Source organism: Uranotaenia lowii, chromosome 2, assembly GCF_029784155.1.
Source record: "Uranotaenia lowii strain MFRU-FL chromosome 2, ASM2978415v1, whole genome shotgun sequence".
Lineage (NCBI taxonomy): Eukaryota > Metazoa > Arthropoda > Insecta > Diptera > Culicidae > Uranotaenia > Uranotaenia lowii.
The window spans coordinates 284,190,004-284,202,788 of NC_073692.1; the positions used below are offsets into that span (position 1 = coordinate 284,190,004).

Consider the following 12,785-nt stretch of genomic DNA (forward strand, 5'->3'; position numbering starts at 1 on the left):
TTTGAAAACTACTTATCCGATTCTTTTCAAATTTGGAACATATTTTCTACATATAAAATACCAGACCCCAACGTTTTTCTTTTTTGTTTTTTTACTTTGGGGAGATTTTACAGGTGAAAAATGGCGGATTTTTTCGTGAAAAATCGTAGTTTTTACTTCAAACAGCCACAAAAATTTTATAAAAAACTTTTTAAGTTAAATAAAAACGTTGGGGTCCAGAAAAACATCTATTAAAAATATTTTGCTCTGATTTTTTGACTTCAGATGATTCTGTGCTGAAATACAGTGTCCACCGCAAATCCTGTTTTCTAAAAGGCATCCTCGAAAGTGCTCCGTCACCGGCTCATTTTTCAATATTTTTCTACGAAAAAATTACTAAATGTTCTTTTAACAATGCTTTGTATAATGCAAAAATTTGAATACATTTGTTTGAACGATACCTCTAGAAATAAAATCGTGAAAATGGTGTTTTTTTATACCCGTTGGACCATACCCCCCCCTTAATGCAAAAATTCTCGTTAAGTAGATGTTTTGTTCTGTCCGAAATAGTTTTTCATCTTTTTTGCCATTATTACTCAAAACATGGATTGATTTATTGACTTATTTTGTTCTAAAAATTTCAATTTTCACAACTTTTTCAAATCTTTTATATTCAAAGAAGCATAACATAGCAGACATAAACTCAAATGAAGACAATTCCAAAAAAGACGCTAATTCCTATGGTTCAAGTCAAAATCGAGATCAAATAGCTTCTAAATTCAATCTGTTACGAAAATTTGAATACCTGATCGGATTCAAAATCGGAATGATGCCAAATTTATGAACTACAAGTCTATGGCCAAATTAACACTTCAAAGAGGTAGCGTTCTTTAGTTAGCGGAACTGAAAATCAGCGGAACTTTTTTATCCGCTGGCTGAAGAAAAATTTAGCGAGAAAATGAATTCGCTAACCGAAGGTTAGCGGACTAATTAGCGATTCTGTGCCGGACACTGGTTAGTGGGTAGCTGAAAGTATTTTAAATCTGATGAAATGAAAATCTAAAATTGAAATGATAAAAAGAAGAGTATGTTTCAGTACGAATTCAAGAATTATATAACACATATTTTCCAGGACACTGTCTATACTTCAAAGTTAAGTTTTAAGTTCGTTGCTTGAGTCGGCGTTGGTCGCGCTTGCATTCCCGGTGTTCAATTCGTCATGTGTAAAACAGTTTAAAAGCCTTCACTCCAATTTCACTCAGATTAGCTGTCATTCTTATGGAAATCAATGGAAGAGTAAACAACAAGGTTATAGGTGGTTATAGTTTTAAGCAGGCCCAAACCCAAGTGTAATATTGCTAATTTGATCAATTTAAGACGTTATAAAATAATTTTTGATTCGAAAAACCTGCAACCGAGCATGCTTAAGAAAAAAAAAAAATGCTAGGAGATTTCTCAAGTATTTGACCTCTCTCTGTCTGTCACAAATCGTACCCCCCTAGGAAAATTACGTAACGCTGATAAATCCCCCTCCCTTCCCGCATATTTTAGAAGTTCAGGTTTGGAAGGTTAAAAAAGGAGTTTCATCATAATATTTTGTATCGTTCTTCACACTACATACAAAAAAAATAATTGAGTGAATATCTGTCCAGATCGCTTCTTATTACTCAATAATGCTAACCCTCTTTTAACACTTATTAATTGCTTTATTGTGCGTTGCTCTGTGCTTGTTACCTCAGCTGAAGTTATTTGTTTACTTTATTTTGCTCAAGGAGCATAACTTGTTATGCAAAACATACTTCACTTAGAAATATTCGTCGGAATTAATAAACCTTGCATTTTTTGAACCCATATAGTGTAATTGAATTCTTGAAGGTCAAATATTTAGTTTTCATACGGTTATATCATGGATGATCAATATACAGATTTTAAGACGTCTTCCTCAGTAACTTTAAATAACACCATGTTACCTAGGTTTTGAGAAAATCTCTCGTTGTGAGTCAAAATGCATTTTGTTGTGTGAATACAAAGCTTATATTTGTCCAAAATCATGGTATGGTTTAAATTACAATGGATTGCTTTTTTTACAAACAAGATATTTCATTCGTTGAAATCAGTTTGGTTCCGTTACTATCGTACAAAAGTCCAAACATCAAACCAATTTAAAAAAAGCCGAAAAAAACACAAATACAAATCCAAGGGTTTACAGCTTAGTTATCTCCATTTGAAATTCACCTCAGTTCATTATTCAAGTCTGAGAACTTTTTGCCATACCTTAAATCTGTTTGAAAAACTGCCTTCTTCATCTTATCCGACAGTTTCCTCAAGTGTTTCTATAGATTTGTTGGACGGACGGCTTTATTCGTAGAGGCTTTTTGTTTGGAACGTAGAAGCAAAAAAAAAAAAGTTCTTTTAACCAACTTTTGCTGGGTCTGTGATTTCTGAGTTTTATCCAACCACTACGGCCTGGTGTTTTCGCCACAAATTCATGCGACACAGCTGCGGCCTACGGAAGGAAAAAGACAATGCTGGTCGAATCTAACCGTAGAAAGAAAAAGGCTCACCCTTGCCTTGCTTTGCCGTCAGCTCCTTATCCTGGGCCAGCCGCCTGGTGGCAATGAAAAATGTTTCTAATTCGTGCACCGCGATTGTAGAAAAACGCAAAAAGTTGTGCCTGGAAAACCCTTGAAAGACATAAATTCAAACTTCTTCCTTCAACAAACGACCAGGGCCTACATTCATTCATTTGGGTTGTCGCAGATCTTTTAACATTTTTTTTGCCTGCCATTCCCAAACAAAACTTACCGAAAAGGGCTAAACAGGGTCCAAAGTCATATTTCAGGAGCCAAAATCAGCGAAACTCCAACAATTCACTTTATGTATGTATGTTTCTGTCAGCACGAAAACAAAAGATAATTGTAGGGAAGAGGTTGAGTAAAATTGAAATAAAACGCTATACACAAGGGATTGTGAATTTTATTGGAATATTGTTCATCAGGTTATGTCGTGAAACGGAAATGCATTAAAAAAAATAACAGGAGTCTTTAACGAATTCTCTAGGCTTCACTAGTTATTGTTTGATTCCATTAAAATTTTTAAATGATTTTGTAAATGAGAAAATAAGCTGCAAATTCGGCTATCCAGAAGTCCAAGCTTCGGCTGGACATTTAGGTACTATAATTAAAACGATACAGAGAAGATAAGCATGGCCCCAGCGCAAGGCTATCCACAAACTAAGTGCAGAGATCCCATTCTTGTTCTATAGAATTATCACTTAAATATTTCTTTTAGACACCGATGATTCACTCGTTTTTTTTACATTTTCTGGAATGTTACGAATGTTGGAGACAATTTTTTTTTCGATTATAGTCGTTTTACCATCTTTATGGCATTCGCGACTTTATCAACGTTGCAGTTAGCAGATCCTTATTGAAAAACTTATCCGGTACAACTGTATTAGATGTTTGCTCTTTTGCTTGAACTCGCGGACATCGGCTCAGAAGACAACAGACTTGCCAACTGAGCTATATCAGCTAAGCCCACGGGGGCAAATATATGAGAAATTATTCTGTTTCAAGAATCTAGCAATTTACATATAACATTTATATTCTTTTATGGCCAATTTTTTTTTTCAATTTCTACTCTGTTTTTTGGAAGAAAAAAATTTAAAAAATTTGAAGCAAAAAAATTCGCCATATTTCATATCATGACAAGTGATTGTTTTAACACTGTTTTGTGATGTACCACGTGTTCAAGTTTGGTACACCCATAGAAGAGGTTGCAAAAATCCAATGCCTATTTAGCACATCCCTGTGCCGATAATGCGCTGAAATGTGCACTGTGCCGAAGATGATATGTTTGAAAAACCGTAACTGGCATAAGGACTCGGCTCCCAACTAAAATGATGCATGACCACTACATTCAAGCAAAACAAGAAAAAAATTTTATGGGATTTCGTTCCTATTGGATAATTCATCCCAGAAACAAGAAAATAAAAACATAAACCACAGCGCCCGTAGGGAGAATCGAACTCAATTCACTAACCAAATGGTCTTGCCAGACCGACATCTTAACCAGTGGGGCTTATTCTGCGAGGCGAGTGACGTGAAGTGACTTAGTTTTTTAGAGTCACCGTATTCTAGCAGGCGAATGCCGTGACTTGAATGAACTTTAGGTGACTTGAATGAACTTTTTTTTACTGTCACCGTATTCTCAGAGGCGAATGGCGTGACTCAAGTCGGTGGGAAGTGACTTTTGGAGTCGTTACCTATTTCGCAAGTGACTCGGTAGGAAACAGATGAGAACGCAGATTAATTCCATTAAAAAACGATGGAGGTTTTTGTTTTCACAAAATAAGTTTGAAAAAGGACTAAATTTTAAAACAGATCGTTGAGAAAAACATAACTAGCAATTTTTAAAATATTTTGAATTCGTGCTTTCTATTCTTAGGGAATGGCGTGTCTGCTGAAGAAGTTTTGAGTTTATTTAAAATGGATTTTGAGCATTGATTTTCAAGCTTTTTAGTAGAGTCTAATTCCAGATTAAGGCAGCCACGAGGTTTGAGAATAAGAATCAAAGAAATTTATGTATAACAAAAATTGATGTGTATCAGAGAATTCAGTTGAAAAAAGTCATAATTTTAAAATCAATTCTAAGACTTTTCATGACTATTTTGAATATGATTTGAAAAATAAAATAGAATATGGAATAACTGGTTGTAATATAGTTTAATTTTATTGTGAAAATGTTAAAGAAAACAATACAAATTCTTATTTGATCAAAATCTGAAATTTTTTATTTCGGATGAAATTTTATAAACTTCATTTCGATCCTAGGATTAAATTCACAACGTCAAAATACTGTATTCATATTTAAAATTTGTTTCAGATTTGAATCTGTTTTAAAAATTTGTCTAATACAGATTTCAAAGTATTTTATAAACTCTTCATAATTTTTTTTTAATGTTATGGAATAACTACGTTCAGATTTTGATGGCAATTCATTAAATTTCATTTTTTTACATTCAAATCACTGTATAAAAAAAGTAGAATAACGTCCAGAATGTCTGCTGATTGCTGTTACATTTTTCCACTAAGTCGAAACATCTTCAGTTTGACCATTTTGTGTAGGTTCTGGAGCCGATAGCAGAAATGCAGGAAATGTTGAATCTCTGTTTCCATTTTTGCTCAGTTCTGTGAATCATTACATAATATTTGTTGAACATGCTAGAATTGAAAAAAAAATTTGGTAATTTTCTATAATTTTGATCTTTCGACAAAGCTTACCTTCACGTAAAACTAGATTAAGCTGGAGAAAAATCATCGGATGTAAGAATTGCATCGGGATTTTATTTGCTTACTCTTCCGCTGCAGAATCTCCTTGTTTTCTTTCATGGCTGGGACCTAAACTTATTAAAATTGTTTAATTTAAACTCGAAGCGATGCTGATTTTGAATTTGTTCCGACTGTTGTTTTGGTTTATTACAGTTCGCCTAATGAATCTCAAGAGACGTTCATGCTGCAGTTGACAAAGAATGAATGCTGTGACAAAAGTCCATAAGGTGTCATGAGCAGGTGAGGCATTTTTTTCAAGCACAAATTTAGCAGAACCGAAACAGAAAACTACGCCACTTATTTGTTGTTTAAAAGTGCCTATATTATTAGCAAACAGCTAGTATAACTTCGCGTGACGAATGGAACGTTTTGAAGTTTAAAATTTAATTGAAGTTTATAAAGTTGTTCTTAAAATCAAATTAGATTTGCATCACCTTATCATGTAACGACGTTGGGCAAAAGTTTCTTCGAATGAACTTTTAATGTTCAAGTCGATCTAATTGATTTAGGTGTAATATTCCATCGATGTGTATTAGTAGGATGATTAGATTTTCAAATCAAATTTCAATCTGAATTTGAATCTAAAATTCAGTAGCTATTTATTGTTTAGATTCTAAATTCATAATCCGAATATAGGAAAGAATTTCTATAGAAATAGACACAAATAAATAGAACACACAATAAAAAGAATAAGGAAAAAAATATATTGAAATTGTCCTTAACAGTTATTACGGAATTCAGAAAACTTTATAAACTTGATTTAAATGTAATCGATGATTTCTTTTGAATTCAGCCACGGTACTGTGGCTGAATTCAAAGAAATAATTGACTACTTTGAAATCATAGTTTCATTCAGCTAAAAGGTTCTTCAAAACTCTTTCTTTTGAATATAAGTTCATAACCCTGTATTAATCGGAAAATATTTCCACTCGATTGCTTTATTGCTCTTCTGCGCATATGAGTTTTTTTATCATTTCTAAGTTTTCGATGTTTCCCTTCAACCTGCATTACCTTAAAAACCAATCGTTGTGTAGGCTTTGTTCTCAATTTTTTGTAAAAGTCTCTTCCCAAGTTTCATCACATACGACTAATTTTTTTCAGTTTGCATTTCTGACTCACATGAGATACATGGCATTTCAAGTGTAACTTTTTGAATGCTTCTTTGAAGTGACGTCATCCAAAATATACAGGATGGCAACATGAAAGTCTTTTACGTAATCAAATATAAAGTTATGGTTTTCATAAATCAAAACATAAAGTTATGGATTTCATTTGTCAGAAAGTTTTCCTCTATCCTTGAGTTCGTGTTTCTATAATACGAATCTTGATTTTGACTTTTCTATATGAGCAATCTAGATCTGAACTTTTGATACTGAACATTAATTAAGAATATGAACTTTGAAACCAGAATTTGAAATATGTGTAATTATAATTACATATCTATATACATTACATATCTATATATCTACATATACATATGTATATATATCTGAAATCCTAGTTTTAAATATACTCTTAAATCTTTGAATCTGAATTATGAACCTATAAAAATAGGGTAATTAAAAAAACGATAAGACAATCCTTTTTATGTCGTTGAATTAAAGAGACTTATCATAAGACAGACAATCGTGAATATAAAATTAAATTTCAGATTAAGTTTTCAATCTGAATTTGAAATTCTGTAGCTGTTAAGATTAAGATTCAAAATGAAGAATCCTAGGAAAGAAAAAAAATCTGACTCTATTTCGAATCTCATTTCAAAGAATTCATAATTTATATTTTTTCAGTAGGAATTTTATATCTAAATCTGAAATGTTATCCCGTAAAAAATAAGAAATCCAAAACTTCACCCTAAACTAGAACAAAACACAATTTGAATTCCGCTTAGGGATTATCAGCATATTCATAAAGATTCGGTATTGATTTAATTCCTTCTTTGGTTTATTTGCATGAAAAATGCATTAAATCAGTATCAATTTTTAAATTCTTCATGAATGTGACGTCATGCAGGAAATTGAATATCACATTACCTTCTTTAAATATATATTAGATGATTGATATCTCGCATGGTGAACCCGATGAACCTGGTTCATTTGCTAAGGAACGTCAAAATGAACATCTGTTGTTCATTCGCCTCCGAAGCAATGAACTAGTCACCTGGAGTGAGTCGCCTCTCAGAATAACCCGACTAGAGTCACGTGACTACGACTAATGTGACTCCGAGTCACTTCATTCGCCTCGCAGAATAAGGCCCAGTGTACTATTTGAGCTTCATGCAGGAAGAGGGATATTTGTCATAGGCATTCTGCCACCGATCAATCACAAAAGAAACGCACGACAGTGGCTTCCCGGCGTTTGGCCTCCTTTCAAGGTATTCATTTGTCTTGCGATGGAAACGGGAAAGGGAGCGGGAGTGGAGGAAACGGGAAACCCATTGAATGAGAACTGTGCTTTGCTTACTGCCTGCTATTGCATACACACGCTACATATACACAGCTGCTAAAGCCGGGCAGCTTGGCCGGTGCTTGTTTGCCGGTGAATTGAAGGAATATATTCTTGTTGCTTTTGCTACATACACACGCACAGCTCAGCCGTGGTTGTTTGCCGGCGAATTGAATTGAAGGAATGTTTTTTTTTGTTGTTGCTTTTACTGCATACACACGCACAGCTCGGCCGTGGTTGTTTGCCTGTGGATTGAATTAGAAGGATGTTTTTGTTGTTGCTTTTGCTACATTCACACGCACAGTGCTCGGTTCGCTGGCTGCCTGGTGTTGGCCGGTATTTATTTCCATCCTTCTTCGTCTTGTGATGCGATAGGGAGGGACGTGAAACTGTTTTTATTTTGTTTCTTTCAGACATACGCAATTCGGTTAACTTGGGAGATTAATGCCGGTGGGAGCAAATCGAATCAGCACCGATCGCGTTATCTTCTTGTACCAATGATGCTATGTAATTGACTACACGCCATTGGCACAGAGGCTGAATTTTGGGTGTATATGATAAAAAAAAACTTTCAAATTGATATTTGCAAAAAAAAAACAAATTACCAAACTGCTCAAATCGATGCGACATTAAAAAAAAAACATTATTTATTCACTGTAACTGGTGCCTGTTACTATTGCTTAGCAGTTACAATAATTCTCCAAAATTTATTTTTGATTAGCCACACCTATCCACGGATTAATAATTTTAATTCATCCGACATCGGCGAGTTCCCTTCGGCCTTTGCAAACTTTGTTCGTCTTTGACTGTCATAAATATTAGTTCAGGAACCGTAGGAACCAATCCCTACAAACCGTACGAACCGTAGGGACCGTAGTAATGGAACTAACCGTAGGAACCGTAAGAACCGTAGAATGCGTAGGAACTGTACGAATAGTAGGAACCGTTGGAACTGTAGGAACCGTACGAACCGTAGGTCCTGTACGAACCATGGGAATCGTAGGAAACGTACGAACCGTAGGAACCGTTGGAACCGTAAAAACCGTTGGGAGCGTAGGAACCGTAGGAACCATACGAATCGTAGGAACCATAGGAACCTTACAAACCGTAGGAACTGTACGAACATCTATTAAAAATATTTTGCTCTGATTTTTTGACTTCAGATGATTCTGTGCTGAAATACAGTGTCCACCGCAAATCCTGTTTTCTAAAAGGCATCCTCGAAAGTGCTCCGTCACCGGCTCATTTTTCAATATTTTTCTACGAAAAAATTACTAAATGTTCTTTTAACAATGCTTTGTATAATGCAAAAATTTGAATACATTTGTTTGAACGATACCTCTAGAAATAAAATCGTGAAAATGGTGTTTTTTTATACCCGTTGGACCATACCCCCCCCTTAATGCAAAAATTCTCGTTAAGTAGATGTTTTGTTCTGTCCGAAATAGTTTTTCATCTTTTTTGCCATTATTACTCAAAACATGGATTGATTTATTGACTTATTTTGTTCTAAAAATTTCAATTTTCACAACTTTTTCAAATCTTTTATATTCAAAGAAGCATAACATAGCAGACATAAACTCAAATGAAGACAATTCCAAAAAAGACGCTAATTCCTATGGTTCAAGTCAAAATCGAGATCAAATAGCTTCTAAATTCAATCTGTTACGAAAATTTGAATACCTGATCGGATTCAAAATCGGAATGATGCCAAATTTATGAACTACAAGTCTATGGCCAAATTAACACTTCAAAGAGGTAGCGTTCTTTAGTTAGCGGAACTGAAAATCAGCGGAACTTTTTTATCCGCTGGCTGAAGAAAAATTTAGCGAGAAAATGAATTCGCTAACCGAAGGTTAGCGGACTAATTAGCGATTCTGTGCCGGACACTGGTTAGTGGGTAGCTGAAAGTATTTTAAATCTGATGAAATGAAAATCTAAAATTGAAATGATAAAAAGAAGAGTATGTTTCAGTACGAATTCAAGAATTATATAACACATATTTTCCAGGACACTGTCTATACTTCAAAGTTAAGTTTTAAGTTCGTTGCTTGAGTCGGCGTTGGTCGCGCTTGCATTCCCGGTGTTCAATTCGTCATGTGTAAAACAGTTTAAAAGCCTTCACTCCAATTTCACTCAGATTAGCTGTCATTCTTATGGAAATCAATGGAAGAGTAAACAACAAGGTTATAGGTGGTTATAGTTTTAAGCAGGCCCAAACCCAAGTGTAATATTGCTAATTTGATCAATTTAAGACGTTATAAAATAATTTTTGATTCGAAAAACCTGCAACCGAGCATGCTTAAGAAAAAAAAAAAATGCTAGGAGATTTCTCAAGTATTTGACCTCTCTCTGTCTGTCACAAATCGTACCCCCCTAGGAAAATTACGTAACGCTGATAAATCCCCCTCCCTTCCCGCATATTTTAGAAGTTCAGGTTTGGAAGGTTAAAAAAGGAGTTTCATCATAATATTTTGTATCGTTCTTCACACTACATACAAAAAAAATAATTGAGTGAATATCTGTCCAGATCGCTTCTTATTACTCAATAATGCTAACCCTCTTTTAACACTTATTAATTGCTTTATTGTGCGTTGCTCTGTGCTTGTTACCTCAGCTGAAGTTATTTGTTTACTTTATTTTGCTCAAGGAGCATAACTTGTTATGCAAAACATACTTCACTTAGAAATATTCGTCGGAATTAATAAACCTTGCATTTTTTGAACCCATATAGTGTAATTGAATTCTTGAAGGTCAAATATTTAGTTTTCATACGGTTATATCATGGATGATCAATATACAGATTTTAAGACGTCTTCCTCAGTAACTTTAAATAACACCATGTTACCTAGGTTTTGAGAAAATCTCTCGTTGTGAGTCAAAATGCATTTTGTTGTGTGAATACAAAGCTTATATTTGTCCAAAATCATGGTATGGTTTAAATTACAATGGATTGCTTTTTTTACAAACAAGATATTTCATTCGTTGAAATCAGTTTGGTTCCGTTACTATCGTACAAAAGTCCAAACATCAAACCAATTTAAAAAAAGCCGAAAAAAACACAAATACAAATCCAAGGGTTTACAGCTTAGTTATCTCCATTTGAAATTCACCTCAGTTCATTATTCAAGTCTGAGAACTTTTTGCCATACCTTAAATCTGTTTGAAAAACTGCCTTCTTCATCTTATCCGACAGTTTCCTCAAGTGTTTCTATAGATTTGTTGGACGGACGGCTTTATTCGTAGAGGCTTTTTGTTTGGAACGTAGAAGCAAAAAAAAAAAAGTTCTTTTAACCAACTTTTGCTGGGTCTGTGATTTCTGAGTTTTATCCAACCACTACGGCCTGGTGTTTTCGCCACAAATTCATGCGACACAGCTGCGGCCTACGGAAGGAAAAAGACAATGCTGGTCGAATCTAACCGTAGAAAGAAAAAGGCTCACCCTTGCCTTGCTTTGCCGTCAGCTCCTTATCCTGGGCCAGCCGCCTGGTGGCAATGAAAAATGTTTCTAATTCGTGCACCGCGATTGTAGAAAAACGCAAAAAGTTGTGCCTGGAAAACCCTTGAAAGACATAAATTCAAACTTCTTCCTTCAACAAACGACCAGGGCCTACATTCATTCATTTGGGTTGTCGCAGATCTTTTAACATTTTTTTTGCCTGCCATTCCCAAACAAAACTTACCGGAAAGGGCTAAACAGGGTCCAAAGTCATATTTCAGGAGCCAAAATCAGCGAAACTCCAACAATTCACTTTATGTATGTATGTTTCTGTCAGCACGAAAACAAAAGATAATTGTAGGGAAGAGGTTGAGTAAAATTGAAATAAAACGCTATACACAAGGGATTGTGAATTTTATTGGAATATTGTTCATCAGGTTATGTCGTGAAACGGAAATGCATTAAAAAAAATAACAGGAGTCTTTAACGAATTCTCTAGGCTTCACTAGTTATTGTTTGATTCCATTAAAATTTTTAAATGATTTTGTAAATGAGAAAATAAGCTGCAAATTCGGCTATCCAGAAGTCCAAGCTTCGGCTGGACATTTAGGTACTATAATTAAAACGATACAGAGAAGATAAGCATGGCCCCAGCGCAAGGCTATCCACAAACTAAGTGCAGAGATCCCATTCTTGTTCTATAGAATTATCACTTAAATATTTCTTTTAGACACCGATGATTCACTCGTTTTTTTTACATTTTCTGGAATGTTACGAATGTTGGAGACAATTTTTTTTTCGATTATAGTCGTTTTACCATCTTTATGGCATTCGCGACTTTATCAACGTTGCAGTTAGCAGATCCTTATTGAAAAACTTATCCGGTACAACTGTATTAGATGTTTGCTCTTTTGCTTGAACTCGCGGACATCGGCTCAGAAGACAACAGACTTGCCAACTGAGCTATATCAGCTAAGCCCACGGGGGCAAATATATGAGAAATTATTCTGTTTCAAGAATCTAGCAATTTACATATAACATTTATATTCTTTTATGGCCAATTTTTTTTTTCAATTTCTACTCTGTTTTTTGGAAGAAAAAAATTTAAAAAATTTGAAGCAAAAAAATTCGCCATATTTCATATCATGACAAGTGATTGTTTTAACACTGTTTTGTGATGTACCACGTGTTCAAGTTTGGTACACCCATAGAAGAGGTTGCAAAAATCCAATGCCTATTTAGCACATCCCTGTGCCGATAATGCGCTGAAATGTGCACTGTGCCGAAGATGATATGTTTGAAAAACCGTAACTGGCATAAGGACTCGGCTCCCAACTAAAATGATGCATGACCACTACATTCAAGCAAAACAAGAAAAAAATTTTATGGGATTTCGTTCCTATTGGATAATTCATCCCAGAAACAAGAAAATAAAAACATAAACCACAGCGCCCGTAGGGAGAATCGAACTCAATTCACTAACCAAATGGTCTTGCCAGACCGACATCTTAACCAGTGTACTATTTGAGCTTCATGCAGGAAGAGGGATATTTGTCATAGGCATTCTGCCACCGATCAATCACAAAAGAAAC

General features: G+C 34.7%; 2 non-coding genes across 2 annotated transcripts; both read left to right on the forward strand.

The window, feature by feature from the left end:
• The first annotated feature begins 3,125 nt into the window (after positions 1 to 3,125).
• Positions 3,126 to 3,236, forward strand: LOC129750205 (U6 spliceosomal RNA). Its single transcript, XR_008738339.1, has one exon. It is a non-coding gene; the product is annotated as a U6 spliceosomal RNA (small nuclear RNA).
• An 8,542-nt stretch (positions 3,237 to 11,778) lies between these two features.
• Positions 11,779 to 11,889, forward strand: LOC129750206 (U6 spliceosomal RNA). Its single transcript, XR_008738340.1, has one exon. It is a non-coding gene; the product is annotated as a U6 spliceosomal RNA (small nuclear RNA).
• Positions 11,890 to 12,785: the final 896 nt, after the last annotated feature.